This window comes from Larus michahellis, chromosome 9 (genome assembly GCF_964199755.1).
Source record: "Larus michahellis chromosome 9, bLarMic1.1, whole genome shotgun sequence".
Classification (NCBI taxonomy): domain Eukaryota; kingdom Metazoa; phylum Chordata; class Aves; order Charadriiformes; family Laridae; genus Larus; species Larus michahellis.
This window is the reverse complement of record NC_133904.1, coordinates 13942232-13970144: the sequence shown is the minus strand read 5'-3', so window position 1 is coordinate 13970144 and position 27913 is coordinate 13942232. Positions and strand designations below refer to the sequence as shown.

At 51.7% G+C, this 27913-nt stretch overlaps 2 long non-coding RNA genes across 3 annotated transcripts; one reads left to right on the top strand and one right to left on the bottom strand.

Annotated features, from left to right (window-relative positions):
• Positions 1-111: 111 nt before the first annotated feature.
• LOC141748836 (uncharacterized) lies at positions 112-17956 on the top strand. Of its 2 annotated transcripts, XR_012589114.1 has the most exons (5): positions 112-3316; positions 4220-4602; positions 6878-6956; positions 13822-14484; positions 17443-17956. It is a non-coding gene; the product is annotated as an uncharacterized LOC141748836 (long non-coding RNA). The 2 variants fall into 2 exon arrangements; XR_012589113.1 differs by lacking the exon at positions 17443-17956 and having other exon boundaries at positions 13822-14697.
• LOC141748837 (uncharacterized) lies at positions 16966-27704 on the bottom strand. Its single transcript, XR_012589115.1, has 5 exons — positions 27226-27704; positions 24697-24896; positions 20856-20980; positions 18956-19114; positions 16966-17774 (listed from the first exon to the last, which is right to left on the bottom strand). It is a non-coding gene; the product is annotated as an uncharacterized LOC141748837 (long non-coding RNA).
• Positions 27705-27913: the final 209 nt, after the last annotated feature.

Here is a 27913-nt window from a genome sequence, read left to right as displayed (position 1 = left end):
TCCTCCCAGTGTAGGGTGATGTGGGGTGACCGGCTGGGCATCACCCCCCGGTTACTCAGTCCTTCGCCTCCGGCGCTGCTGAGCGAGTGTGTGCCGGGGTGTCCTGCGGTGCCATGCCGTGCCTCCATGTACTGGTGGGTCCCCTTGCCGGGGGAGTGGGGGGGTCCCTGCACGCCACAGGCGGGGACCGGGGAGCCTGCAACTACAGCTGAGCCAGCGAGGAGAGGTTAAAGCAGAAAGGCGCTTGTGGTTTCCTTCGAAACTGAAAGGCCCCATAATATTTCAGGAGGTTGATGGCCTCGGCTGCAGAGCTCTCCGTCCCGGGGCTGTCGGTGTGTGCGGAGCCGGACGGTCCATGGAGGCTGAGCCCCAGGTCCTCGGCGAGTTCGGAAACTCCGTGGCCTTTTGGGAGGGAGGCGTGTAAGCCTCGTACCTTCCCGGCTAAAGCCAACTGGGCTCCCAGCTCTGCCTGTCCGGGAAAGGAGCGGGGGGTTTGCACAGCAGATGGGACCCGACACGGCCCCGGGGAAGGGGGGATGCTCCGGGAAAGGCCAAAGGGGCCATGTCTGTGTGACACACTGCGTGTCAGTGCGGGCTGAGGCGTAACAGCCATAGCTCCCTTGGAAATGAGTAACTGCGAGGGGGAACGTAAAGAGGTGGATGTCACGCTGGAGGGAGGCAAAGTGAGTTAGGAAAGCGCCGCCTGCAAAAGCAGGGAGCCCAGCCGCAGCCTGGCCACGGCTATTTCGGTGCCGAGAGAGGGCTGAGCGCAGAGGTATTGCCAGTAAAAACACCCGCTGGTGTCAAGCGGGGAGGCAGGATGGAGGGGCACAGTGGAAAGACAGCCCGGCTAACAGGGAGGGGATGAAGGGACGGCGTCTGCGGGGTGGCTTCAACGCGGTGAATGGCGTTTTGACTGTGGTAGGAAGGTAGAATTCCATGTTTTGGGGAGGCTGGCTAAATGATGGGCTGGCAGTGAGAAGTGGATGAAATCCGTCTTGTGAGGCCCCTACATCTTTGCCAGGACCACGGCACTCGTGAGGGAGGCTTTGGGTATCTGGGACCTGATATATGGTCCCTAGACTCAAAACTGGGGAAGCGTAAACAGGAGATGATTTTAAATTAAAACCAAAGCAATCCATAATAAAACGCTGTCTCTAGTAAGCAGAATTATTACTGATTTCAAGTTTTGAGAAGTTTTGAAACTGTCCAAATTGTGTGTCTCCTGCCATTACATGGGCTTTACTTTGCAGTGTCCTAACCCACCCTCCCATCTCCCCACTTAGTGCAAAGAACAGGGGTTTTTGTTCCAAAAAGCAAACTGTTCCCTTTCCGTAGGCAATTATTTCGGTAGCCTCTGCAGCAGCATTAGCCAGAGATCGTTATGGGCACTGTGACAGGTTAACGAGGGGGTAGGTGCGCAGTTATCGGTGGTCCGTGCAGGAGAGCACCATACCTGCCCCTGACTGGTGGGAATTTGGAAGGAGTTTGGGTTTTCTGGACCTGGCTGACCTGTCTGCGTACCCCCGGGGCATCTCTGAGTGCTGCGGTTTCCCGGTTTGCTGGCCCTTTGCCCGCCCCTAACAAAATTAGAGCAGGCCTGACCCGGAAAGCTGAATGCAGAAGTGATCAATAGTGATGGGTAATTGGTCGGCAGCGCTGCCTGGAGGCTCTCGGCATCTTAGTCCCAAAAGAAATAAATACATTCAGAAAAACTGTAGGCAGCGTGGCTCTGGTGGCTGGGGCATGGGCTAGAGGGGGTTCGGCCTGCGGTCCAAGAGGGCTGAGTTGTCCATGCCTCATCCCTGGTGAATGGCCTGGGTCCTTCTGGTCTCCCTGCCTGGTGATGGTGCGTCTCCAGGAGGTTTTGCTGTGCAAGGTGTTTGTTCCACAGTGGCGGAACCTCGGCCGGGGGGAGGTGCTGCAGGAGGGGGACATGGTCACAGCTCTGGGTGCCACCACCCCATGTCGGTGCCTGGGAGAGGAGACGCATCTGCTCATCCCTGAGTGCGGTGTAGACACTTGCTGCTGGAGGAGAAACCAGTCCCTGTTTTTAGGGAAATAAACAAATCCCAAAGAACATCCTTTTGCAGCAGCCCCCTCCCGCCTGCTCGTGTCCCTGGAGGACAACGAGGGCTTTGTAACTGCCCAGGGCTCTCGGGAACTGAAACAACCTCAGTATGAGCTCAGCGGCTGTAAATCAGCGGGCTCCACCGGGTGCTAGTGCTGGGTAAATTTAGTGCTGATTGCTTTGATCTGAAATGCTTTTATTTCATACCCTCTACAGAGATAGACACAAGGTCAGACTAATGGCTGATATGTGAAAAACATATGTGGCCTTTATTGATTTTTGCAGTGATTAATGATTCAAAGGGAGGGCCGGTGATTCATGCACCCACGAACGGTGCCTGGGAATGAGCAACACCGACCGAGGTGGCCTTTTAACTCCGGCATCCATCCTGCTTCCCACTGCTCAGGGGTACCGGCGCCGCTCTCACGGGTGTCCTTGCACTGGGCACAAACCCCTTTGTACGCACAGCCACAGCGGAGTTCTTGCTTTTGCTGTCCGTTTTGGAATGGGGATAGAAAGAACTGGACCTAAACCCTTTCTGTAGTTTGTTGACAAAGCCTCTTGAAGCTTTCCTGCTTGTCCAAGAGGAGAGTCCTTCGGAAGGGTACGGCACAGCCCCGGCTGCCGTCGGGAGGTGTCGTGGCAGAGCGCATCCCCCAGCTTCAGCCCTTTGCTCACCACCCTGCGATCTCTCAACAAAGGGGCTTCAAAGCTGTGTGCTGCGATTAGCCTTGCAGGCCATGGTTTTTGAAATGCTTCTCCACCCCTGTGAGCACGTGTGGCTCCCTGGAGGCTGCTGAGCCATCGCCGTGGGGTGGGCGCTTTACCCCCACCCCAGCCCAGCCCACCCCATGGGTTTGCTCTGTGCCACAGATGCATCTGGAAACTGCATGGGGAAGTCATCCTAATTTTGGAGGGGGAAACCAGGCCCTGTTTGAAGGCTCTGGGTGGTGGTTACGCAACTTTCCTATCTGCTATTTGAGAAAACTTCCCCCTCCTGGCTGTTTTAGCCTTGTGACTATGACTAAAGTCATCGTGTTGCCACCAAGGCTCCTTCTGCTCACTGCTTTGACACTGGCTGTCTCGCTGAAGGGGCCAGAGACCTGCTACATCTCGCTGCACTTTGGGTTCCACTTGTTGCCAGCTCTACTGCTTTTCTTTCTTTTCTCTCTTGCAGTTGCTGATGGCTAAAGGCAAAGGCGTGTTCTCCCTTGGGCGATGTCATGGAGGAGGCGATGCTTTGCTGTAAGAGCCATTGCTCGGTGGTCACCCTCCTGGGGCCATGCATCCACCACCCCCCCCCGGGTGGTGAGCGTGGAGGCGCAGGCAGCAGCACAGGGTTAAATGCAGCACATTTGCCGGGGAGGGGGAGCGAGGCGGGGGCAGGGGAACACCACCACGGTGGGGGTTTCTTCAGCTTTGCTCCATGTGGATGGGTTTGAGGGGTACCCACGTGCATGTGTGTCTGTGTGTGCGTGCGTGTGTGTGTGTGTGAGTAGCTCGTCACTCAGCTGCGTGACCAAGGGGGACAACAAAGGATGATGTATGGTGGTGCCAAACTCCAGTTCCTGGGGGAGCCTGGGTTCCTCTTTGTGGTAGCCATGGTATGGGAGCACAAACACGAGCGCAGGTGAAGGTCGACAGGCAGTGGTTGAGTTTGGGCTGTGTGGATGCCAGTGTGTACAAACCCGTTCAGCCACACGCAGGGAGATGTAAGGCCATCAGCAGCTTGCTCGGAGGCACTGTCTCCCTTTCCGTCTGCAGCAGGCCCCATAGAGATCTTTTGAACGTGCCGAGGAGACGAGCGCAGATGCTGACTGGCCCCATGTGCCTGACCCTGGCTACGGGTGACAGTCCCGGCGCGGTCTCTGTCCCCGTCCAGCAGCAGCCAAGGGCTGTCGCCTCCCTCCAAGGGATGCTTTGGGGACACAGGGTGTTGGCCCACGGCAGGAGAGGGCGGGAAGCATGACTGGGAGGCACGCGGAGAGACACTGCGTGCTCCCAAATTAGCCGCCAGGCCAGGTTGGTTTTCCTGTTTACTCCCTAAGTGGAAAATAGGAAGAGAGTAAAAAACCGCATCCCCTTGGCTATAAAAAGATCTTGCTGTGTGGGCACAGGAATTTTACCTTCTTTTCTTTTTTCTTCCAGCCTAGCAGAGCCTCGGTGGCGCCAGGTGTGCGGCGTGGGCTGCAGCGACAGTACTGCAAATAAAGGGGGATGCCGGGAAGAGCCGCTCCGCTAGAGGAGATATTTCTTCTTGGACGGAGAACTGGACCCATTCACCAACCTGCTGGTGAACAGCTGTATCGGGGGGTCGTAAAGCATGAGGGTCACGGAGGAGACATGCAGGGTCACAGAGGAGACGACAGGGTGTGTGCTGGGGACACGAAGCCCCCCCCGTGTGTACCCAGCACTGACCCAGCCGGGGTGCGAGGCAGCTGAGGGCCGCTCTCAGCTCCAACAAGCAGGACAAAAGGTGAAGAAAACACACCATCCCTGCAGCGTTTCCATGGGCAGATTGCAATAAAAAGGTGAGCCGTGTGGGTTTGGCCAACAGGAGCAAGGGGTCGGAGCAGATAAGATACTGCCACGATGGAAAACTGGCCGGGCTGCGTTTCGGGTTTACAGCATCAGGATGAGTTACTGGGATTCTGGACTCTGCAAGCCCAGGGAGGTTGCTAAACCTTGTTTGCCTCAGATTGTTTGTCCAAAGATACTGAGAGATGAACTCTTTTTCTTTCCTTCGTAATTGGCCATAATCTTATCTGAAGCCTCCAAAGTGTCCCAGAGATTCCTCAAGGCGATAACAACCAAACAAAAAAAAAAAAAAAGAAGTCCAAGAGCATTTATTTCTGAGGCTTGAGACTGGGGAATAGCACAAGTTTCTTGAGCAGCTTTGGTCACCCTTCTTTGTAACAAAGAGAAGGAGAGGACAGCCAGCGCTGCCAAGGTCTTGCTTAGGTAGCGACTGAGCTTTCTTGCCTCCTTGTTCCTCTGGATAACTGAAGCTGTTTTGAGGAGGAGAGCATCAAAGGTGATTTAGCTAACTATGAAAAAATACTGAACGAGAGCAGGAGGCTACAGCAGCCCGTGTCTCAGGCACCCGGCTGCCTCGGCCAGGGTGGTTTCACCGTCTCCTACCAAAGGGTATTTTTGGTGTGTTTGTTGTGGGCCTGTGGATACCCTTCAGGCAAGAGGCTTTCTCGTGGATTCAGTGGTGGTTTCAAGGTACTTTTTGCTCTGCAGGGTTTGTGGCTTCTCACTCACCAGAGGAGCCTCTAATAATCTCACTGCGGACTTTGAAAAGTATGTGCAATTGTAAAAAAGATCCCCCAAACATAGTTTTTCCTTGAAAATTCAGTTCAGTGTCTGTGTGCCTGACCGGCCTTAGCTGGTCTTGACAGAAAAGATTTTACAGACCCTGGAGCTCTTTTCTGGGGTCTGTTTCTGCCGGTGCCACCTGTAGTTGTCCATTTGAAGCAGTTGAGTGTTATTTGTGATGTTGCCTCCACAGCACAAGGGTTCCCCCGCACGCTCAGGGCTGTGTGGGCTCGCTGGCAAGTGGGGATATTGATTGCACGAGGGCTGGTGGTCCACAGCAGACCTGGTGGGTTGTAGGTGGCTTTGTCCACCCTGCATGTCTCACCTCCAGCAGGGGAGCAGGTCCTATGCTGAACCCCTCGCTGAAGCTGTCTGCTGGGGCGGGGTTGTGGGCACCAGAATGGACACACCATCCCAGCAGGACTCATACTGGGCCCTGCTGGGGGCGTTCGCACTCAGGGGTCTTTGTTCATAAATTGGATGAGCCCTGTTAGTTCCATGAGGGTCCACCACGCCCCCCCAGAGGGCTGGTCCGACCGTCACAGCCCATCCTGACTCTGTCTTAGCTTTAGCTGTGATTTTTGTATTGTCCATAGCAAAACATCTACTGCGCATCCAGTGAGCCCAGCCCTGGAGCCGGGACCTGGATTTGGTATTAATTGTGGTGGCTTCATCCAGGTCATGGATTAAAAATGTGAAATTTTTGAAGGGGGAAGGAGAAAATTCTTCTCTGACAAAGCTTCTACTTGGTGCTGGTTCATGACTTAGAATTTGTTTTCAGACCTACGAGTTGGCCGGGTTTTGCCCCAGCTGTTACGTGCTGTATTACCTGGTGCATTATTCTGGTTCTCAGTCAAAATATAATGTCAAGTAAGACAAGTACCAATGTCTAAGCATCCCATATCAGCACCACAGCAAGTTACTGTGACCAGATCTGTTTTCTGCCAACCTTTCTCGATTAGCAGAAAAAAACAATTTAAGGGAGGGGAACTGAATTAATCAGCCTGTGCCTGGGCTCCGGGTCAGGGTGACTTGCCTCTGTCATTATCCTGTTTATTGTTCAGCCCGCAGAAGAGAAGGCTCCAGGGAGACCTTATTGCAGTCTTTCAATATATAAAGGGGGTTTACAAGAAAGGTGGAGTGGGACTTTTTGCCAAGACCTGTGCCAAGGCCAAGGCCTGCCCAGGGCAAGGGGCAATGGTTTTAAACTGAAAGAGGGTAGGTTTAGATTTGATATTACGAACTAATTTTTTACGATGGGGTTGGTGAGGCCCAGGTTGCCCAGAGAAGCTGTGGCTGCCCCATCCCTGCAGGTGTTCAAGGCCAGGCTGGATGGGGCTTTGAGTGACCTGGTCTAGTGGGAGGTGTCCCTGCCCAGGGCAGGGGGGTTGGAACTAGACGATCTTCGAGGGTCCCTTCCAACTCCAAACATTCTATGATTCTGTGATACTCTTTCAAAATACTGGCATCTTACTTGTCTTTCAGATGAGTCCCTCAGCAGCTGGAGTGAGGGCAGGACACACGCCGTTCCCCGTGCCAGTGCGGATGTCCTCAATTAGTCCAGGTACAATGTATATTTTAGAAGCCAAGAAAGTGCATGCAAAGGATACATAAATGTTGGGTTCTGTGCAAAGCAAACTAACGGGAGAAATGAGCAGTTCGCTACCCTGCTGTAAGGATTTTATTAATACAAGCCAGTTCACAGGCAGTAAGGACATTCTGTCAAAGCAAATTGATTTTTTTTCTACTGTTTTGCTCACCTGCAGTGAAGCTCTTCCCTGGCTAGCGAGTGTGCCCTTCACCTTGCCGCGCCTCTCCGGGGCTCAGTGTCCCCCCTGGCCTGCCTGCGGGGTTTTGCCTGCTGCAGAGCCACAGCTGTGCCCCCGCGGGACCACAGCCATCCACACCACAGGTCACCTCTGTGGACGCAGCATGGGTCACCTCCGTGGCCAAAACCCAGGCACGGGCCCCGGAAGAGGCAAGGCAGCTGTGGGAGGCGGCTGGTGGCTGGGCACGGGTGGCAGTGCTTGCCTTGGGCCACAGGAACGCAGGGGACAGGCATGGTGGAGTTAAAGCCTTAGCCTGACTCTGCTGAAACCCCCTGCCGCACTGTTTGTGTGCACAGGCTGCCCCAGTTCGCCTGGGGTTTACCACACATTTCCATCGTGCTTGCAAAATGCTGTTATCATAAATTGCAAAAAAAACCACCCTCATCCTCATCCGATCAGAGTGAAACCAGCGTGTCTCTGCACAACGTCTCCGGCGTGTCCGGTCTGATGAGTGCTCTGCGGGGCACAGGGTTATTGCTCAGAGATGCTTCGCTTTGCTGCTTTGGGATTTTTTTTTTTCTTTTTTCATTTCAGACTCCTTGGCTTGCGAAAGCAACCACTGCAGCCAAGCTACTTGCTGCCTTAGCTACTGGCCACGACTTGACTTTTTTTCCAAGGGCTGGTGTGGCCTTTCCCCATGCAAACGTGCAGCAGTGAAGCTGGGGGTGTCGGGGAGCCTGTGCTGCTCCTGAGCTGGGGCTCCGGGCTGCCACCGAACCCTGCTGAGCAGAGGCACGGCTGGAGCTGGCAGAGAAGCCCATCGCAGCCTCTCCCCTCCCTGTCCCACGGGGCGAGCAGCACCTTGCTCAGGGTCACCCTGTCCCACCGGGGCCACACGAGCAGGGCACCCACTGTGGGCACCGCCAGTGCCTGTGTGTCACCCCGATAGCTCCCTCTGCCCCGATAGCTCCTTCTGTCCCAGCCCCCATCTCCATGATGGGACGAGGGTGCGGGTGAAAGCACGGGTCCAGCAGGCAGGCAGTCTGGGAGGCTCTGGGCAATTTCCAGGAGCAAAGCCGCTGTTTAAAATAACATGTTTCATCATTAATAATGGAAATGGCCTCAAGTTGTGCCAGGGGAGGTTTAGATTGGATATTGGGAAAAAATTTCTTCACTGGAAGGGTTGTCAAGCCTTGGGATGGGAAGTGGTGGAATCACCACCCCTGGAGGTATTTAAAAGACAGGTGGACGTGGTGCTGAGGGATGTGGTTCAGTGGTGGTTTTGGCAGTGCTAAGTTAATGGTTGGGCTCAATGATCTTAAAGGTCCCTTCCAACCATAATGATTCTATGATTTTATGATTCTAATACAAATCCCGGAGGCTATTTAACCTGTGTGAGACACAAGCTGGAGGCACCGCGTGGCTTACCACCCATGACAGACTACAGGTGTGTGCTGCTGGGTTATGGTATGGCTGAGGTGGAGGGTGCCATCTGCAAAATCTTGGGGAGCACTGCAGATTTCTTTCACTGGAGTTTATCAAGCATCTTTGGCTGTAAATGAGCCGAGCGGAGCTTAGCCCCCTCCAGCGCCAGCAGCCCTTCTGGGTGAGCTGCCGGGGGGGCTCTGCGGGTGGCTGGGCAGCAGGTCAGGGCCGGGGAGAGGAAAGCCCAGGTAACATGCCCAAGAAGTCAGGGCTTCTTGCAAGATGCTGTAGCAAACTGCAGCCCCAAGTTACAGCCACGAGGGCCACAGCTCCCCGCCTTCAAAGGCCAGGTCATACGGTGGGATCATATGGTGGGATCATATGGTGCATCTTACACCAGTAATCAAGTGACTCTGAAAATCAGGACATGAAAGTGCTTTGGCAATGCCAAAAGTAAAACATAAGGAAAAAAAAATCCCCTCCCCTTACTCCATTAAAGTTCAATATTGCACAGATGATCTGAAATTTTTTTGAAGGGCTAAAGGCTGACTGTGTGACACAAGTATTTTACATCAGGTACAGGGATCTTCTGTTTCTGAAATAGATGAGACGCTTCACAGGGTAATCTTTGGACTTTCCAGACAAGAGATAACGGCAGAAACCTGATATTGTTGGAGGCTGGCTGTAGGAAATGCAATTGCTAGTGGCTAGTCTTGATGTTCTGCTGAGCTTTGTAGTTAAAAGTAGGTGTTTTATCATGATGGGTGAAGGGAAACTGAACTTTAAAGGCTTGCCTTGCTGTAGCAGGAGGCCTCCAGGTGGATGTCCAGCTTGGCTCCAGCCCAGGTCGCGGTGCTGGGCAGAGGCTGTGGTGGTCCCACCCCCTCTCAAATTCTTAGTTTTGCAGCTTTTCCTTTTTGCTGGTTCAAAGCTCTTCTCATCCACTTGCAGGGAGTTAATTTTCCGAAGGCCTCTAGTGCTTTGCCTGGATGCCTTTGGCACTACCCGTGCAGGCGTGAGGGGCTGCCATTTTTGCTTTGTCCTGCAGGACGGAGCCCGCCCGGGTGTGCGAGCCACAGGAGGCTTTCGGGGGTGTTGGTCTCAGCAAAGCCAGGCTTCACCCTGCTGCCTGGTCTGCAGTGGCTGGGGTGTCTGGGGCTCCTGACTGGGTTTGCGGGTACACACCACACAGGGCAGGAGCAAACCAGCACTGCCCTGACACAATTAGCGTTTCTAAATGAGCACTGGGCTAATTGTCGAGGCTCATATTTCCATTCCCACCTGTCACCTATGTCAGCTCACTTCTCGGCGACACCAGAGAATAACTAAATGAGGACGGTATTTTGTTTGGCGTTACACAGCCAGCCGAAGCAGCAGCTGAGTGTCTGCTTTACACGGCTTTGAACACCTCCGCTCCTGGCGGAGCTCCCCAGGCGTGGGCGTGAACCGGATCCCTCGGGATCGGGCTCCACAGATGTATGGCTTCCTGTGGGCTGTGGCCACCACCCACTTCTCCATCCCTGCCTCCCTCCGTCCCTGTCTCCCTCCATCCCTCCATTCCTGCCTCCCTCCATTCCTCCATTCCTGCCTCCCTCCGTCCCTGTCTCCCTCCATCCCTCCATTCCTGCCTCCCTCCATCCCTCCATCCCTGCCTCCTTCCGTCCCTCCATCCCTGTCTCCCTCCCTCAGTCCCCACCTCCCTCCATCCCCGCCTTCCTCGGTCCCTGCCTCCCTCCATCCCTGCCTCCCTCCGCCCCTTCCTCTCTCCATCCCTCCCTCCCTCCCCCGGGCCCGCAGCCGCCCCCGCAGGGGCTCTGGCGGCTGCGGGCCCCCTCACCCCGCGGTGGCTGCAGGGGTGCGCTGCTGCCGGAGAGCAGGAGACACCTTCCCCAGGCTGCCTGGCCTGAAGAGGTGAGATAAACAGCATGAGCTGTGTGTAGAAACCATTCGCATATACTTACGCACATAATTTATATAGATGTACACACATATATATGTGATATACACATGTAAATATATGTGTATATACACACATAAACTCTATACATATCACAGAATCACAGAATGGTTCGGGTTGGAAGGGACCTTAAAGCTCATCTGAGTTCCAACCCCCTGCCCTGGGCAGGGACACCTCCCACTAGACCAGGCTGCTCCAAGCCCCATCCAGCCTGGCCTTGAACCCCTCCAGGGATGGGGCAGCCACAGCTTCTCTGGGCAACCTGGGCCAGTGTCTCGCCACCCTCACAGGAAAGAATTTGTTCCTGATATCTAATCTAAATCTACCCTCTTCCACCTTGAAACCGTTGCCCCGTGTCCTATCATTACACTCCCTGATAAAGAGTCCCTCCCCATCCTTCCTGTAGGCTCCCCCATGCACGCATATACACACATACAGGTATACATATAAGTGTATATATACACACATACATACATACGTTTATATGTATACGGTATATATAGTGAATATATGTATTCAATTTACATGGGCATGTACGTGTATATAATTTTGAAAAATGTAACATTCCAATATTTGAAAATTGTAATATTCCAACCCAAGGTACTGCCTGGCTGTGTGCGGGCAGGGCTGTGCTGCAGGGTGGCCGTTCCTGCCTTCCCCGGGGGGTGTCACTGTTGGCTCTCACAATCCCCGCAGACGGAGCCGGAGCCGGAGCCGGGAGGAGCAGCAGCTCCCGGGACGAGACCCGCGGCTTTCCAGGGCCAAAATCGGCATTTCCACAGCTTCCGAGCTGTGAAAGGGATGCACAAGTGCCGGGGCATCCCTGAACATGTGCCCTTCATTCGGGCCATTCTGGGAGGGGACCATCAATGGCCAGGAAAGCCGGGCCAAAGAGTTACACTTGCATACTGGCAGTAGGACACTACGCACTGTGAAGGACAGGAAGAAACGGATGCTTAATACAACAATCTCGATTTATACAAGTGTTTTCTCAACTCTAGAGAGCTGAGAAACCCTTCTTGTTCAGGTCTCTCCATGGTGAAATCTGGATTTTTTGAGAAGGTATCAGGATGGACATGATAGACTCACAGAATCATAGAATTGCCCAGGCTGGAAGGGACCTTTCAGATCATCTAGTCCAACCATCAACCGAACTCTGACAAAAACCATCACTAAACCATATCTCTAAGCACTATGTCTACCTGGCTTTTAGGTACCTCCAGGGATGGTGCCTCAACCATTTCCCTGGACAGACTGTTCCAATGTTTGATAACCCTTTCAGTGTAAAAATTTTTCCTAATATCCAATCTAAACCTCCCTTGGCACAACGTGAGGCTGTTTCCTCGTGTCCTATCGCTTTTTACTCTGGAGAAAAGACCAACCCCCACCTGGCTACACCCTCCGTTCAGGTAGTTGTAGAGAGCGAGAAGGTCTCCCCTCAGTCTCCTTTTCAAGTATGGCTTTTAAAAGATTCATACAAATGGTTCACAAGGTGATGGTTTAGGTCGGTTTGGGTTCTGCAGCATTGTCTTGGTGAAAAATCGTAATAAATGACTGTTTTTAATCTCATTTGAACTGAAACAAACTGAAAAAGCCCCAGCCCTATGTAGCACAACCCAGCAGCCGTGGATTTATGCCTAGTGCTAATTTCTCAGCGCTGTGCAAGCCTAGAGAGACCAAAGGGGGGAAAAGCTGCTTGAGCTCCTTGAAGCGCAGAGGCTGGCGCGGGGGGTGAGGAGCCCCAGCATCACCCCTTGTTAGCAAAATCCCCACCAAATGCCAACCCTCCCCATCACGTCGGCTACCACTGGCCGCCTGAGAACCAGCTGATCTTTGCATGCCTCGGCCTTTCCCAACACATCCTGGTTCACAAGTTCAGCGGCTTCAAAGTTGCATCTGATCATTAACCCCGAAAGATCAGAGATTACTGCAGAGTTTAACCGGCGTGTTTGAGATGGCTGAGAGGCACAAAGTTCAGGCACAAATCTGTGCCCAAATCCAGAGACAATCTTCCCAAAGTTCAAGAGGCCGGTACAGACTTGAGGGTTTCAGTTCAGCGGTGCGATGCCTGGGCATCGTGTAGGTTTCTGCCTTCATTCCTTTTTAAAGCTGTTTTTGCTTTTCGCGCAGCTGCTGTTTCAAAAGTGACAGTGAGGTTTGGGTGCTTCTGGCCGTGCCATCTGTGGTGAGCGTGGCTGTGCTTGCGGCTCCCGGGGGCTTCAGCCACAGAGACGAGAGAGTCCAAGCAAAAGCCCTGCAAGTCAGGTCTTCATTTATGCCAGAGACTTTGCTAGAAAGTTACTCTTTTGTTCATTTTCTCTGTCACTTTTATTCCTGGTAGGACAGGTACAGAAGCAAGTGCTGTTTGTAACCATGTTATACACAAAAGAACCCAGAGAAGACAGAGCCCCATCTATCGTGGGTAGTTTTCTTTACAGTTGGTTGTTATTTTCCATGAGATGGATTTCAGTATAAGAACCACAGGGAAACTTAGGTTGGAAGATGCCTCCTGTGGCCATCTGGTCCTCACTCTTGCTCAATGTGGGTCCAGCTCCATTGGGCTGCTCAGCGGCAACGAGCCCCCTGGGCCTGCGCAGTGAGAACCACGGCACTGCGGGAGAGATTTCGGAAGGATCTGAATGAGCACCGAGGAGCAAAGACTCATATTCTCCTTGATGGGATTTAATTTTAATTATAGAATCATAGAATGGTTTGGGTTGGAAAGGACCTTAAAGATCATCCGGTTCCAACCCCCTGCCCTGGGCAGGGACACCTCCCACTAGACCAGGCTGCCCAAGGCCTTATCCAGCCTGGCCTTGAACACCTCCAGGGATGGGGCAGACACAACTTCTCCGGGCAACCTGGTCCAGTGCCTCACCACCCTCACAGTAAAGACTTTCTTCCTAATATCTAGCCTAAATCTATCTAATCTTAATGCAACTCATTAGTCTTCAGGGTGGAAGTCCTGAACCTGATGGTGCCAAAAGGATTAATTTAAATATAATTCCTCAGGTAAAGCCCCAGAGAATGGGAGGTGACGGTCACGCAGTTAAGGAGGCCCATGAACACAGCCCCATCTGTAACGCCAGCTCCAGCCGTGGGTAGAGCTCCAGCCCCAGATGCCCCAGGGCAAACTGGTGAAGGGCCAAACCCTTCAAGCCCTGCTGGTGTTGATGCTCCTGGAAGTCAGGAAGGGGTCTGATCGTCCAGGAAAAAAAAAATACCAAAACAGCCAGAGTCAAGCACGAGCTGAGGTTGTTGCTGTTCTTGTTTTTCAGCCGCTTAAATTGCTGCTACTCGGCAGACTGGGAGCGCAGGTGCTCTGCTGGGAGCTGATGGAAGCACCGGCTGAGCTGGTCGAGGGTGAGCAGTGCTGCTTGGTGAGCAAGAGACCGTCTCGTCTGCAAATCAGAGCACCACCTCCTGCATCCTTCGCCCCTGGGCTGGGGATGGGTGGACGGAGCGTGGCCGGCTGCCAGCCAGGCTGCCATCGAGGGAGCATGGTGGCCAGCCTCCCACCTTGCCAGATACGAAGCGTGAGGGCGTAGCTCCATTTCGTCTTCTGTCTTTCATCTCCTGAAGCTGTCCCATGCTGCCTGAGTGGGCTGGCATGTTTTCAGCATGGAAAACCAGATGTTGCCAAATTTCCAGTGGCTGTTCCTGGTGCTGGATGCTGTTACTTTAACAGAAGTATGCATGTCATGCCTCTTGCAAAAACAGATAGGATTTACTGCCTTAACCAGGGGCAGCTCTGTTTTCAGCTGCCTTCCTGACAGAGATGTCTATCTAGCGCAGAAACGTTGCTGTCAGCTTTCCACGAGTGTGAATTCAGCAGCAGCCTCCATACCAACACGTGGTCCTCTCCCAGCCACTTGCTACCTGGCCACCAAGCAGCTGCTCCATTTGTGCCTGCGAAAATACTCGCCTGAATATTTTTGCCGGTAAAAATGACTGGTTTTTTTTTTTTTTTCCATCTGCAATTTTAGACGTTAAACGCAGAGTTTAGTCACGGGCTTTGTGCTTCCTACCTGGCTGCAAACACTGCAAAGGCTATATAGATATAGATGTAAATATAGATATAGATAGATATATTTTTAAATATGCATACATATATGTATATAAAATTTTTATGTGTATACAAATGTATATACATACATATATATGTGTGTGTGTATATATATACGTACTATATATGTATATATCTGTATAGATATATGTATATATCTTTATACACGTGTGTGTGTGTGTATAAACATTAAATATATACGTAAACACACCCATATACCTATACACATGTGAACAGGTGCAGGTGGAGAGACCGATGGGTAATCTCTGTGGCAAAGTAACAGAAATGCTGGACACCTGGTGATTTCACAGAACGGTAGGGGTTGGAAGGGACTTTCGGAGATCATCTAGTCCAGCCCCCCCAGTGCCAAGCCATGAGTGTAGAGCTTGCAAGAGAGATGTTTGCAGGAGCCCTCAAACCAGCCCCTGCTCACCCTCCAGCAGCCTGCCCTTCTGCAGCAAACGGGTATCCTTTTTTATCCTTTTTTAAGTTGGGAGTATGGAATAGAAGGCTGGGAAGGAGCACAGGAGGAGAAGTGCCCACACCGTGGCCAAACGACAGCCTCTGGCAGAGCCACCGAGATGCCCGAGCCAGAAGGACCGAGGCTTGCCAAGGGCTGCTGCTTGACTTGGCTTAAGTTTTAATGAGCGTGGTTCATAGTCGTACATACATCTTCATGCGAAGTGCCCTCTCACCCAACTTCGAACCAGGAAAAATAAGCAAAATTCTTCCAAGCAGCTTTCTTAGTATGTAATTCTTTCATACTGACTGGAAAAAAAAAAAGTGGCACGTTACTAACCATCTTCTCAGAAATATAGCAAAATGGTATGAAGGCAAATGTAGATTTTGTGGGCCAATCACTGTAACTGAAATTTAGTTTCCTTAATGAATTGTTAGTGCAAATCCCAGTAGGAAAAGAGCTTGCTGCAGATTTGCAAACACAATACTTCGGGCTGCCTTTTTTTACCTGATTTTAAAAGTCCCAGAGAAAAATGACAGCCATCTCTGGAAGAGAGAGCAGACATGTACTGCTGTACGCTGGGCGCTAAGCAGGCAAGGCTGGAAGATGGGGGATTACACAGAATCACAGAATTTCAGGGGTCAGAGGGGATCTCTGGAGATCACCTAGTCCAGCCCCCCTGCCAAACAGGGTCACCTGGAGCAGGTTGCACAGGAGGGTGGGTTTTTAATACCTCCAGAGAAGGAGACTCCACCACCAGAGAGGGCAGCCTGTTCCAGTGCTCTGCCACCCTCAAAGTAAAGAAGTTTTTCCTCCTGTTCAGTCGGAATTTGCTGTGTTCCAGCCTGTGCCCATTGCCCCTTGTCCCATCGCTGGGTGCCACTGAAAAGAGCACTGGAAGGCCACAATAGGGTCTCCCCGGAGCCCCTGTACATAATACCTCTACGTTAGTATTGAAAAATTCCCAGCGCAACCAAGGTAGAGAGTTGCAATCGGAGAAATAAATGTACTCCTGTGTATGCTCAGCGCTACAGAGAAACCTCCTGTCCCCGTTCCCACCTGCCCCCCCGGCCCCCAGATGCCAGACAATACACCAAAGCCAGGTCAGGACCAAAACTCGATTTGCTGTTCGTGCAGGGAAGCGCTGGCTCCTGGGCACGGCAGCCCAGCGTGAGGGGACGGTGACCCTTGGCACTGCAGTGTGCTGGCACTGCTGCTGAAACGGGGGGTTCTGCCAGCCCCACGGCCGGCGGCACCAGCGACGTCCTGCAGCCCTGCGGCCATGAGGGTAGGGAGTGAGGAACATGGCAGAACCCCGCAGCTGCAGAGCGGGCGGCACACCAGGGACACCCCCGAGGCGCCTCAGGGGCCGTGCCATCTCAACAGCAAGTAAGTTATATTGCATGTGTAGTAGATAACATCATATATACATATATATAAAATATAACATTATGTTATATGTAATATAACTTTAAATTATGTATTACACATATATATATGTATATATAAACATCATATGTGTGTAGCATACACATATATGTATATGGACATGTTCTACATGTATATGTATACATACATTGTAATGTCTGTATATACATACATGCGTATATAAAAATATATCTATACATAATGTGTCTATGTATATGTACATATGTATGTGTATATAGAATCTATTCTGTGTGTACATAGAATCATATATAGAATATATATATATACACATATCTATGTGAGTGAGGCTCACTATATATATATATGTGGTGAGGCTCAACCTCGGCCCCCCTCCCTAGGGAAAGTGATTCCCAGCACCTTGGCTCAACAGGCACTAATTTGCACCTGGGTAGAATTAAGGAAGACAATAAAGCCCTGGGGGGTGCAAGTGAAAAAAAATTGGTGCGCAAGTTATCTGTTGCTCCGTTTTACCAGTTAGACAAAAGGGACGGATAACACATATCCGCTCCTGGTTACACGGCTGGTGCTGTCTCAAGGGTTTTGGCTTTTATGACAATGGGACATTCTTTGGTGACTACGGCCTGTTAGAGAGGGATGGGACCCGCCTCTCTAGAAGGGGCAAGGGAACCCTTGGCAGCAGGCTGGCCGACTTGGTGAGGCGGGCTTTAAAGCTCCCGCGGCTATGCTGTTCTTCACACAACCTTACCTTAGGTAGACACCTCCTATTTAAGGTGTCCAAAGCCTTCCGTGTACTTGTGACAGCCACTAATTTAAATTTCAGAAGCCACTGCCCCCATGGCAGGGCTGCTGTGGTGGCCTCAGTGCTGCGAGGCATAAAGCACGCCGTGACCACTTTGCAGGCCTGTTTTTTTGTTTTGTTTTCTTTTCTTTTATCTGTGCATGACTTTATTTAATAACTTTCAGGGGTCAGAAGCACTTGTGCTACAGATGACTGTTGATTTCCAAAAGGCAAGTGGCTGATGGATCGCTGCAGGTCCAGCTCTAGAAGATGCCCAAGTGCTGCTTGACCCAGCGTTCTCCACGTGCCCAGCAGAAGCGAGGGCAGCAGAGACAAAGATGAATGGCTTATTTCCCCCATAATACACCACAGAAACAGGCTTTTATGAAAAACAGAGCACAGACTGAGACGGAGAGGGTGACAGTCACTTCTGAAGGTCACACATAATATTTCTTTATGGCAAGTTTGCCTTCCGTGAGTGACAAAAGCCGGACAGATCAAGTGTCTTCCAACAGACCTGGATTAAAAATGAAGTCATGTTACTTGGAGAACTGACAGTCTCACCAGCAATAATAGAGGCTGCTGACAGTTCTGGCTAATAAAAAGCATCTTCCCACGTTGTCAAAAGAGCTTCTCCAGTATGGGCATAAATAAGGTGTTATTTGACTGGAAATGTTAATGGCAAAGAGAGATAAATCATATTGGTCTGGTGTAAAAATACACAGTAGCTGAAAAATGCATTCTTGTTTCTCATATATATGAAAATATGTGTGTGTCTATAAACAAGGTATGCATATATATGCGTATCTCTCTCTCTCTATATATATATATATGTATAATTCTATGCATGTGTTCTGCACATGTCAGTAGCTAAAAATACTTAGTAATCAGTCCTTCCCCTAAAAGCAAATGTTTGGTGTGATGCGCTGAAGGCTGTTGTGCAAGATCTGACTAAATATCCTTCCCGTGCATAAGGTTGTAACGTAGCAACCGTTGTTTTCCGCTCAGAAGACGCTATTTTCCAGCTAACTGTGGCTAGCCTTATTAGTGGCCACTGCCACGGCTCCTGCTGCAGTAGTGAGAGGCACAAGGGCTTTCATCAATCACGATCTTGATGAAGCCGGCCATGGGGAAGAGGCATAGCAAAGGGGGGCTCCCCCTTTGATGGCACACTCTGTGGTAAGCCTTAAGAGCCTGAAGCTCTTAAGGTGAAGCTGTGGTACTGAGTTTAAGAGCCTGAAGCATTCAGATGTCCTCGCTGTGATGGCAAGCTGCGCCTGGCTACTGACTGGGCTTGTGGCCACGGCTCGGGAAGAGCCCGCAGCCTGAGGCTGTGCTGCAAACCCTGAGCTGGAGGCAATCATCTCTTTTACTATGTCATAAGTATATATAAATATATACATACACATGTAGATGTATAGACACACAAATATGCAGATACATCCCTGCGTGCACATGGGGCTGGAGGGGAATTCCAGCTCTCAATGTTCAAAACAACTTTCTTTGCCTAAAGGACCGAAGCAGTTGACCCCACGGGAAGTTATCTGCAGCATCCACAGAGTCACAGAATAGTTAATAATAGAATCGTTTAGGTTGGAAGAGACCTTTAAGATGATCAAGTCCAACCGTTCACCCAGCACTGCCAAGATACCTCTAAACCATGTCCCTCAGCACCACGTCTACGTGTCTTTTAAATACCTCCAGGGATGGGGACTCAGCCTCCAGCTGCTGAGCCTGGACGATCACCACCACCATGGTGCTGCTGGTAGAACCTGGGAGTGTCCCCACCGCCTCGGGCGCTGACACTGATGGGAACACCGCGGGAGGCTCCGGCTATCGCTGCTCCAAGGGAATCCCCTGGCAGGGAGGAGGAAGGGAGTTAGACGTGGACAAGTGCCAATCCAAGCGCGTTGGAGGGCACTGGCCGGCAGGCTGGGGACAGGAGGAGGACTGGCCTGTGCCCGCAGGTGCCAGCGCAGCCCCCAGCCCCTGCCCCACCAGCACCACGCAGGCTCCCCCCGCTGCCAGGCTGAGGGCTGATGGAGGCGTCGGGTGCGACGCCAATATAGGGTTATATAAACGTAAAAGCATTTTATATAAGCCTATTTTATCTGCAAATCATTTATATTTAGAACACCTGTTTCTACTGGAAATGCTAAAACCATGTTACATAAGAGCTTCTTTAAATCCTTTGGCTTAAGGTTTGGGCAGGGGGAGGGGGTGTGTTAATGCCTGGTGTGTCCAGGCTGCCTTTTTAATCAGAGCCTTCGTGTGCAGCCAAAAAGCTGGGCTTGAGATCCCTCTTGCTTTTGCTCCACGCTGCCCTGACAATAGCAGAATACTTTGCTGCAGGGAAATTTTCCTCTCCCTCAGCGCTGCCTCCGTGTTTGGAAATTTTCCTTTGTAATTGCCAACCCAACAGAGCCGTCAGCCCAGCGCTGCTGGGCCAAATTCCCGCGTCCCGGCTGTCACAGTGGGCGGGAACGCTGCCAACATCACCTGAGCGGCAGCAGCATCACTCTCAGAAGTCGGGAAAAAAAAGCATTAACTGGAATCGACTATTTAGCAAGATATTATGACTTAACCTTGGCATTCGTACAACGACATTTTCTAATGAACTAATTATTCCCTGAGCCCTCCCCTGAGGGAAAGGCAGGAAAGATGGTGACGATGGCTGTAAGATGGCCATAAAACACATGTACAACTGCACTGGAGGGAGCTGAACCACTTTGGCTGCAGAAGTGGGCCCGAGGGCCAGCTCCCGCTGCCCTCCCGCGGCCGTGAAGAGGTTTCCTTCCTGTCATGTGCCAGAGCAAACCGCTTTACTGCAGGGCTGGGATAAGGCTGCGCGGCATTGCGCTGCTGGGCCTCGGGTGCACACGGGCTCTGTTGGTTACAGCTCTGTCCCGGCGTCACACTGTGGCTCGCGGGGGCAGGCAGTCTCTCCCCACGCAGGCAGGGCTGCTGTGGTGGCCACCGCTGGCACCGCCGGGGCCAACAAGTCCTCAAGCAGCAGTTGGATGCTGGCCCAAACTCAGTTTCCTGGTGTGAGAAAACTCCGAAAACAGAGACATGGAAGCTCCCACCTTGCGGTGATGATGCTGTCCCTGAGACCCCTCTGCCGGCCCAAGGCATGAATGCTACCATGGCAAACGGCACGACTTCAGTAGTAATAAGCTCACCTGATCTTTCCTCCCTTCTGTTCGGTCTGGACCAAACCTCGTGTCTCGTTTTTCCCCCTTCACGTTGTCTCTGAAAGCAAGGGGTCACTCCTTGGCCAAGGAGAAGGGTGGGAGCAGGAAACCGAGGGGCCAGCCGGCATCCCCATCGCAGCCCAGCATCCTCGCTCCCCTCCCCCAGGCCACAGCCCTGTCTCCAAATGGCACCGCTCCCCGGCACCGGCAAACTTTGCCCTCCCGCAGCAGCCACCTTCTCATCCAGACGCTGCCTTTAGTCTCCACCGGCCGCTCCAATTCTCCCTGCGACTGCTCCATATTCAAATGACATGGTTCGTTAGATTCTATAAATGGCCAGGACATTGCATAGACTTCAGGGACACAGTAAGGGCTATAGCTGTAAATGACTTTTTTCTCCTTACCTTAGGGCTTCTTGTGAGATGACTCAAACTCCAGCATCTCGCAGGAGCCCGGCCTGTCCCAGCCCAGCCAGCACCCTGCTCCGCCGGGCCAAGGCTTCACCGCTCCGTCTTCCCTTTTCCCTGCTCTAAAGTGGAAAAGACAACACAGATATTTTCTTAGGGGAACGGGAGGAAAGCAATTAACATCTCAGCCTGCTGCAAAGCCTTCTCAGACTTGGTTTCCTTCACGAGGAAGCAAGAGTGGATTAAACTAGTTGAAAACGCTCTCATTCCGGAATTTCTGAGATTGCAGCTGGGCGATGGGGCTGGGGAGGTGCATGGCAGCGCGATGGCACCATGCCCCGCTGCCGAATTACTCAAGGGGGTGAGCAGTGAAGTCTCCAGCTTGGTTTTGATAGGTTTTTCCTGAGTATTTGAAGAAGGCGGGGAAGGACCACGGCACCCACCTGCTGCCACTCTGTCCTGGCTGTGGGGTGCCCGTGCCGGGGGGCTGGCGCATCCCCAGCCCCGGGCTGCCTGAGCCCACCTGGCTGCTGGGCCACCACCGTGCCAGGGGCTGGGGGCTCGGTGCCAGGCGGCTGCCCTGCCCGCCCCCCCGCCCCCAGCTCCCCACCGACGCACTGCACCGCTCAAATAGCTTAAGCGAATTCTTCTCATACTTCACTTGAGCCAGACGCTGCAAATTGGATTAAAGTGGTGCCTGGAGAGATTTCTAGAGCCAAATATTTAAAACTAACATGAATTCAAACTGTTTTCTGGGCTGCCACAGGGGTGTCGTGTCCCCCCCCCCCACCCCGCTGATGTGCTTGGGACTCCCCAGCTCCCTCACCATGGGTTTGAAGCCAACTCTCCTGTGACACTGCCCGCAGATGCCAAAATTTATGTCAAAACCTGCTTAAAAATATATCTTTTCATTTCTGCTTGGACAGCAATTGCACTGGGGCTGATTGTTAGCAGAGCTGGGCATCCCCCTGCTGCGGGGAGCTGCCTGGGCTCCTGGGGCGGGCAGGCCGCTAACTCCAGCTAATTATTTAACTTTAAGCAGTCCATCACCTTCTATTATTTCTCACCTGTCATAAAAGTCAAGTGATGCAGCGAACACCTGTGATGGTTCCTGGATGAGCATAGCGTCTCAACTATTTTATGGACCTGGAAGGCAAACCTGTCTCATTTTTCGAACATGGAGGAACAGAAACCGAGGCTGTATGAAACACTAGTCATCCTGAGGACCCAAATCATCCACAGTGCCGGTGAGAAAAGTAACCTGCAGATACACTAGGGAAAGGGTGCTGGGCAGAGCCCGGGGAGCTGCTGTGGAGCACTGCAAGGATGCCAGTCTGGCTGAGATGCCCAACTGGGAGGAGACCGCACCTGGAGTACCGTGTCCAGTTCTGGGCTCCCCGGTTCAAGAAGGACAGGGAACTGCTGGAGAGGGGACAGCAGAGAGCTACCAAGATGATTAGGGGACTGGAACACCTCTCTTAGGAAGAAAGGCTGAGGGATTTGGGTCTCTTCAGTCTGGAAGAAAGATGACTGAGGGGGGATCTTATCAACACTTATAAATACCTAAAGGGTGGGTGTCAGGAGGATGGGGCCAGGCTCTTTTCAGTGGTGCCCAGGGACAGGACAAGAGGTCATGGGCACAAACTCGAGCATAGGAAGTGCCACCTAAACATGAGGAGGAACTTCTTTACTTTGAGGGTGTCAGAGCCCTGGCACAGGCTGCCCAGAGAGGTGCTGGAGTCTCCGTCTCTGGAGACATTCAAAATCCTCCTGGATGCGTTCCTGTGCAGCCTGCTCTGGGTGACCCTGCTCTGGCAGGGGGTTGGACTAGATGATCTCCAGGGGTCCCTTCCAACCCCTGCCACTCTGTGATTCTGTGACTCTGTGACTGGGTGACTGAGAAGAGTTGCTCTGTGTTAAGCAGCCCAGCTGGTTAAACCTGGCGACATGGTCCTCGCCATGTTTTGCCTCCGTCTGATCCTGCATGACATTTACAAACACCAGCGGCTTGCAATGCAGAGAGCAGATTCAATTTGACCATGGAAGGTAAATAAGTGGACAGCAGCTTGGGCTCATGAAAAATAGCAATTTTTATTTTATCTTAAAGAATAAAGCAGTTTGGTTTAGCCTCAGAGATTTTAGTGCGCGTTGGCACAACCAACTCATAAATTACGGGATTAAGGCTGAGTTCATGCTTGCTTCTGAGCGTGGAGACTGGGACTCGGCAATGCAAAGCCCTTTCGCGAGCCCACCATGTTCTCCCAGGCTGGAACCAGCCTCTGGCACCCAAGCCCTCCCCGCCGCCAAAGCAGCAGGAATGCCCCGGTGATGGCTGTGCGAGGGATGGGATGAGCACCCGCCAGCAGCCCGTGGCCACCTGCACCAAAACCCTCCGATGGTTCACAAACCGGTGATGGGAACCATCTCCCCCCTCCCTGCCCTAAATCCACACCGGGAATTGCTGCTGCCAGCCCCCGAAAGGCAGAGTCAGTTTGCGGGAGAAAAACTCTGCTCGGTTATTATTTTGTGTTGGGGCGGAAGGGAGCGGTGGATCACAGCTCGGAGAGCCGGCTGCGGCCAGACGGGAGAAATACGGCTCCCCGGTGACAGCCGAGCTGCGAAATAGAGCTTCGTTTCACCGCTTGGCAGCACCTGTGAGGTCGTATCAGTTAAATAAATATGATGCCAGGCTGATGTGTCGTAAGGAATGGTTTACGACCTTCATCCGACGAAAAAGAGAGAAGGCAGGTGTTGAGAGAAGGTGAATGAGCGCATTTGTGTAAATAGCCATAATCAGTCATATTTTGGGGAACACAAATCTGCTGCCAGCAGAACCCTGCTGCCTCTGCCTCGGGGGTTTGGTGTGGGCCTACAAACATGTGAGAACTGGGTGTTTTCCCCCAAACAGCCTCCCCGCTCCCGGCAGCGCTCTGCAGCCAGCCCTGCGCTCCCACCAGCTTTCCAACATCCTGTTTTCACTGGGGTTATTTTAATCTCCCTGTTCCCCATCATATTTTCCCTCCCGCCCATGCCAACGCAGACTGTCATTCCTGGCAGGCGGGGTGGAAATCTCCTCCCGGGCTGCACCAGCATTTCGGAGGATGAGCTGGACTCTCCCCTGGTCGTGCCCAGCTCCTCTCCGCTGCCGGCACTGCTAGCCGGGCCCCAAACCCACACCACGGCCAACCACCCACTTCACATCGAGTCATTTTGAGTCCGCTCAGCTGCTAAATCACTCAAGCAACTCTGTGCTTCCATATTTTGCTCCATGATGGCTGAAGAATCAAAAAAACCCGCTTCCTTGCTGGCATAATTCAAGGCCAGGCTGGATGGGGCTTGGAGCAGCCTGATCGAATAGGAGGTGTCCCTGCCCAGGGCAGGGGGATGGGACTAGATGATCTTTAAGGTCCCTTCCAACCCAAACCATTCTATGATTCTATGATAATTATGCTTTTGTCAGCACAAAAGAAGCGATGCAAGGCACTGATGAACTATCCAAGAGCCATACAGGTATGGACGTAGAATCATAGAACCACAGAATGGTTTAGGTTGGAAGGGACTTTAAAGATCACCTGGTTCCATCCCCCGGCCCTGGGCAGGGACACCTCCCACTAGACCAGGTTGCTCAAGAAGGACAGCCAGACTCTTCCATGTTCTTCCTAGCCTGAGGTGGATTTTTGGCCGCTGCACACCGGGAGCTGCTCAGTGGCTTGCCCAGCTTGCCACGGCTCCACTCGGGCTTTCAGGGTTTGCTTTACTTTTGGATTTCCACTGTCCTGGATGACGAATCTCCTCACCCTGTGCAGGTCTCTAAGCCAGTCACGGTGAGGTTTCGTACCTTGTCGCTCCGGAAATCGATGCTGTACTCTAGGCGATACAGTCAGCAAGGTCAAGAGAAATACAGCTGTAAGTGCCAGCAATACCCAAGGGACGTTCCCGTCCGCCCTGCACTCCAGCCGCTGTACAGGCTGGCACCTCGCCGCTTCACGGGGCTCGCTGGGATGCAAAACTGAGAGATTCAAACAGTTGAGGGTCTCTCTGCACAAAGCAAGTAAAAAGAAGATAAAGAATCACAGAAAATCAGTTGAAATAGCATGTGTAAGTGTTCAAAAGCTAATTTAGTGTGGAGAAGTAACTTAATCTTTCAGTATGTGTCAACATCAAATTTGCTAAGAGACTCTGTAGCATTAGCAGAAAAAATCTGAGGCAGACATAACACAAAATAAAAACCAAACCCATCTGCTTTCTTAATCATAGGCTTTAAAAATGTCTCTGCTAGTTATCCAGCTATTTCAAGAGCTGTACTGGTTAAATCTATATCTAAACAAACACAGAAGCCACAATGAATCTGTCATTCGGCTATTCAGGTCTATGGCTTTAGATGATTAAAAATGATAGAACTGAAGACAGACACATGAAATGGAAGAGCTGTTTCACTACAGCTTCTGGCACTGAAGATTTAAGCTCTAAGCCGGTATGGACGGCATCCCCAGGAACCAGAATGAGAAGATGTCCCTGTATTGCCAGTGTCTGGGTTTGGAGCATCCATAGCTGAAGCCTGAGCCGCAAACTAGAAGCGTGTCCAAGGATCAGCCACCTTGTAAAGCAGAAACTCTACCCTGGCTACACCTGTGGTGCGCAGACACCTTTTTGGGAAGATGCCGTGGGGATGATGACACAGGGAAATGAATAGGTTTATACCTGCCTTGCACCAGCCGCGGTGGCATTAGTGTGGCAAAGAAGCTTCCACGCCGCAAGGCACGTACCCCTGCCTTGGGGTACGGCTTGAGGAACGTGGCAACCTTCAGATCTAAAGGGAAGCCTGTGTTTCGTTAGGCCTCACATCTGTCCTGAGAGCGGCCAGCAGGAGGTGACCCACACGCCTGGGACTGTACTCCACCACGAATGATTACTAGACTATAATAAGCCTAAACCAGAAGTTACACGAAATGTGGAAAAAAATTCGAAAGTGTAAGTGAAGACACAAGCAATGCGGAACTGTACCGAACTGGGACAACATATACCAGCCTTCTACCGATTAGGAAAGAAACATTAAAACCGAAAAAAACCCCAACAAACCATCGTCCACCAAGTTAGTAATGACCCTAGAAACGCCGACTGTATTACCAGCAAGGGTGGGTTAGCCCAAGCCCCCGCTAAGGCAGAAGTCCTTCCCCACACACCTTGCCGTGCAGCCGTGCTCTCACCCGGCAGCCCTCCAGCCCTTTAGTTTAGCAACAGGGAACCAAAGCCGGGGAGGGCGAGCGAGCTGTGAAACGCAATGGTATCCCCGGCTCCGAAGCCAGACGAGTCGTAAGCTACCTGTCCCACACCCAACTGCAAGAAGCACACCTTTGGATTTCACACCACACATAAATAACATCCAGGCTGGGCGACATAAAGGTTAAAAGTAATTTTGGCGGCAGTAGCCCCGCACATAGATTACGAGAGGAATTTTATTATCGGAGCTCACTAGAGAAGGGCTGCTCTGCAGTCAGGATGCAGTAGCCAGATTCCAGAGGACAGGCAATGATGTTACATGACCGCTGCCGGCTGTTGACACAACTATTTGCAAAGCGCAGCCGTACCTGACTACCACCACATCCGCATGGGCTACCAGGGCAGAGCTTCCCCCGCACACGGCCCCGGTGCATGCAAATCTCCTTATCAGCCATGCTAATTCTCAGCCAAAAGAAGCCATTGAACTTTTCAACAGTCAATATTTTAAGGAGTTCTCAAATAGCACTGGGAGTAAGCAGATAACCATTTTAAATATAGAGACCCTGGCACGGAAGCCCGAGAGTGCTGGGTGCCAGCGATCTGGATTATTTGCTTGTTACTAAATACCCCGCAGCGTTACTTCCCAGGTTGTTCAGCTCCAGTCTGACGCAAACAGTGTCAGAACAGCAAACAAGAATTTGCAGGATTTTGTAAGCTCTGAAAAAATTCAAGGAATAAGGAACAAATTGGTTCAGGGCTGCTGTTGCTCAGGATTGCATCTTTGGAAGAACGAGGACAGTTTAATTACGTGTAAAACCCAACTGAAGGCTTGACAAGCACTTCCAAATCTCAGCAACAGAAAAGCGACGTGAGTATAAATAAAGAAGACTTGTGAGAGTAGATTTATTTCAAGGATGCTTCTCTCCTCTATTGATACCCAGAAATAATCTGCAGCACAGCGTGTCACTGAATTCCTCAGGCCCCTACGTACAACGCTCTGTATTTTGTAGTATACACACAGGTAAAGAAAGGGATGAAAGTCCACATTCGGAAAAACTCGCCACCTCCGACTACCGCAGAGTTTAGAAGGCGACAGAGAAAAAATAGCTCCAAAGCAGTATTAGTCTCATATAGAAGAAAAACTCACCAGGAAGAGGCATTAAAATCCTGTTGGTAAACAAACGCCCCCAGGCAATAAACCGGACCAAAGTGAGAACTTCGCAAGGCTTTAAGTGCATGAACCAGGCGCTTCTAAGGACTTCTGCGGCGCAGGCAAAGCAACAGCAAGGTGACAGGAAAACAAAGTCAAGGCACACACATTTATCTGCAGGCAGGGACTCGTCGCTGCAGGTCCGGGCTGTCCCGCTGAGCCAAGCAGAGCAGATGCAGCCCCGGGGACTGCCCGGTTGCCCCCGTTCCCCACCAGTTTGCAGAATCCGGTGACCAGCTGTGCCCTAGGCAAGGACTAGCTAAGGAGCCGCTCCTGCTGTGATCGTACCAGGAGCAGCAGCGCGGGCAGTCCTACATCAATAGCTGAGATTATATATAGTAACTCTCATTTAATTAAAAATAAATACTATTGTGAGAAAGTTATAGTGACCACGACTGAGAGCTCCTGATCAGAAGAAACTGCTCAGCATTGTGCCGGTTCACAGTTACTGGATCTCACGTGATGACAGCACACGTAACACGCTCCGTCCTGCTCTGTTCAGTAAGGGTAAGCATCACCTCTTCCAGATGAAGTTCTTGTTAGACATACTTTAAATTCCTGCCTTTTAACCAAAGGCCACATAGAGAAGAAAAGGTAATTTTAAAAGATGTTTAACATCCTCATT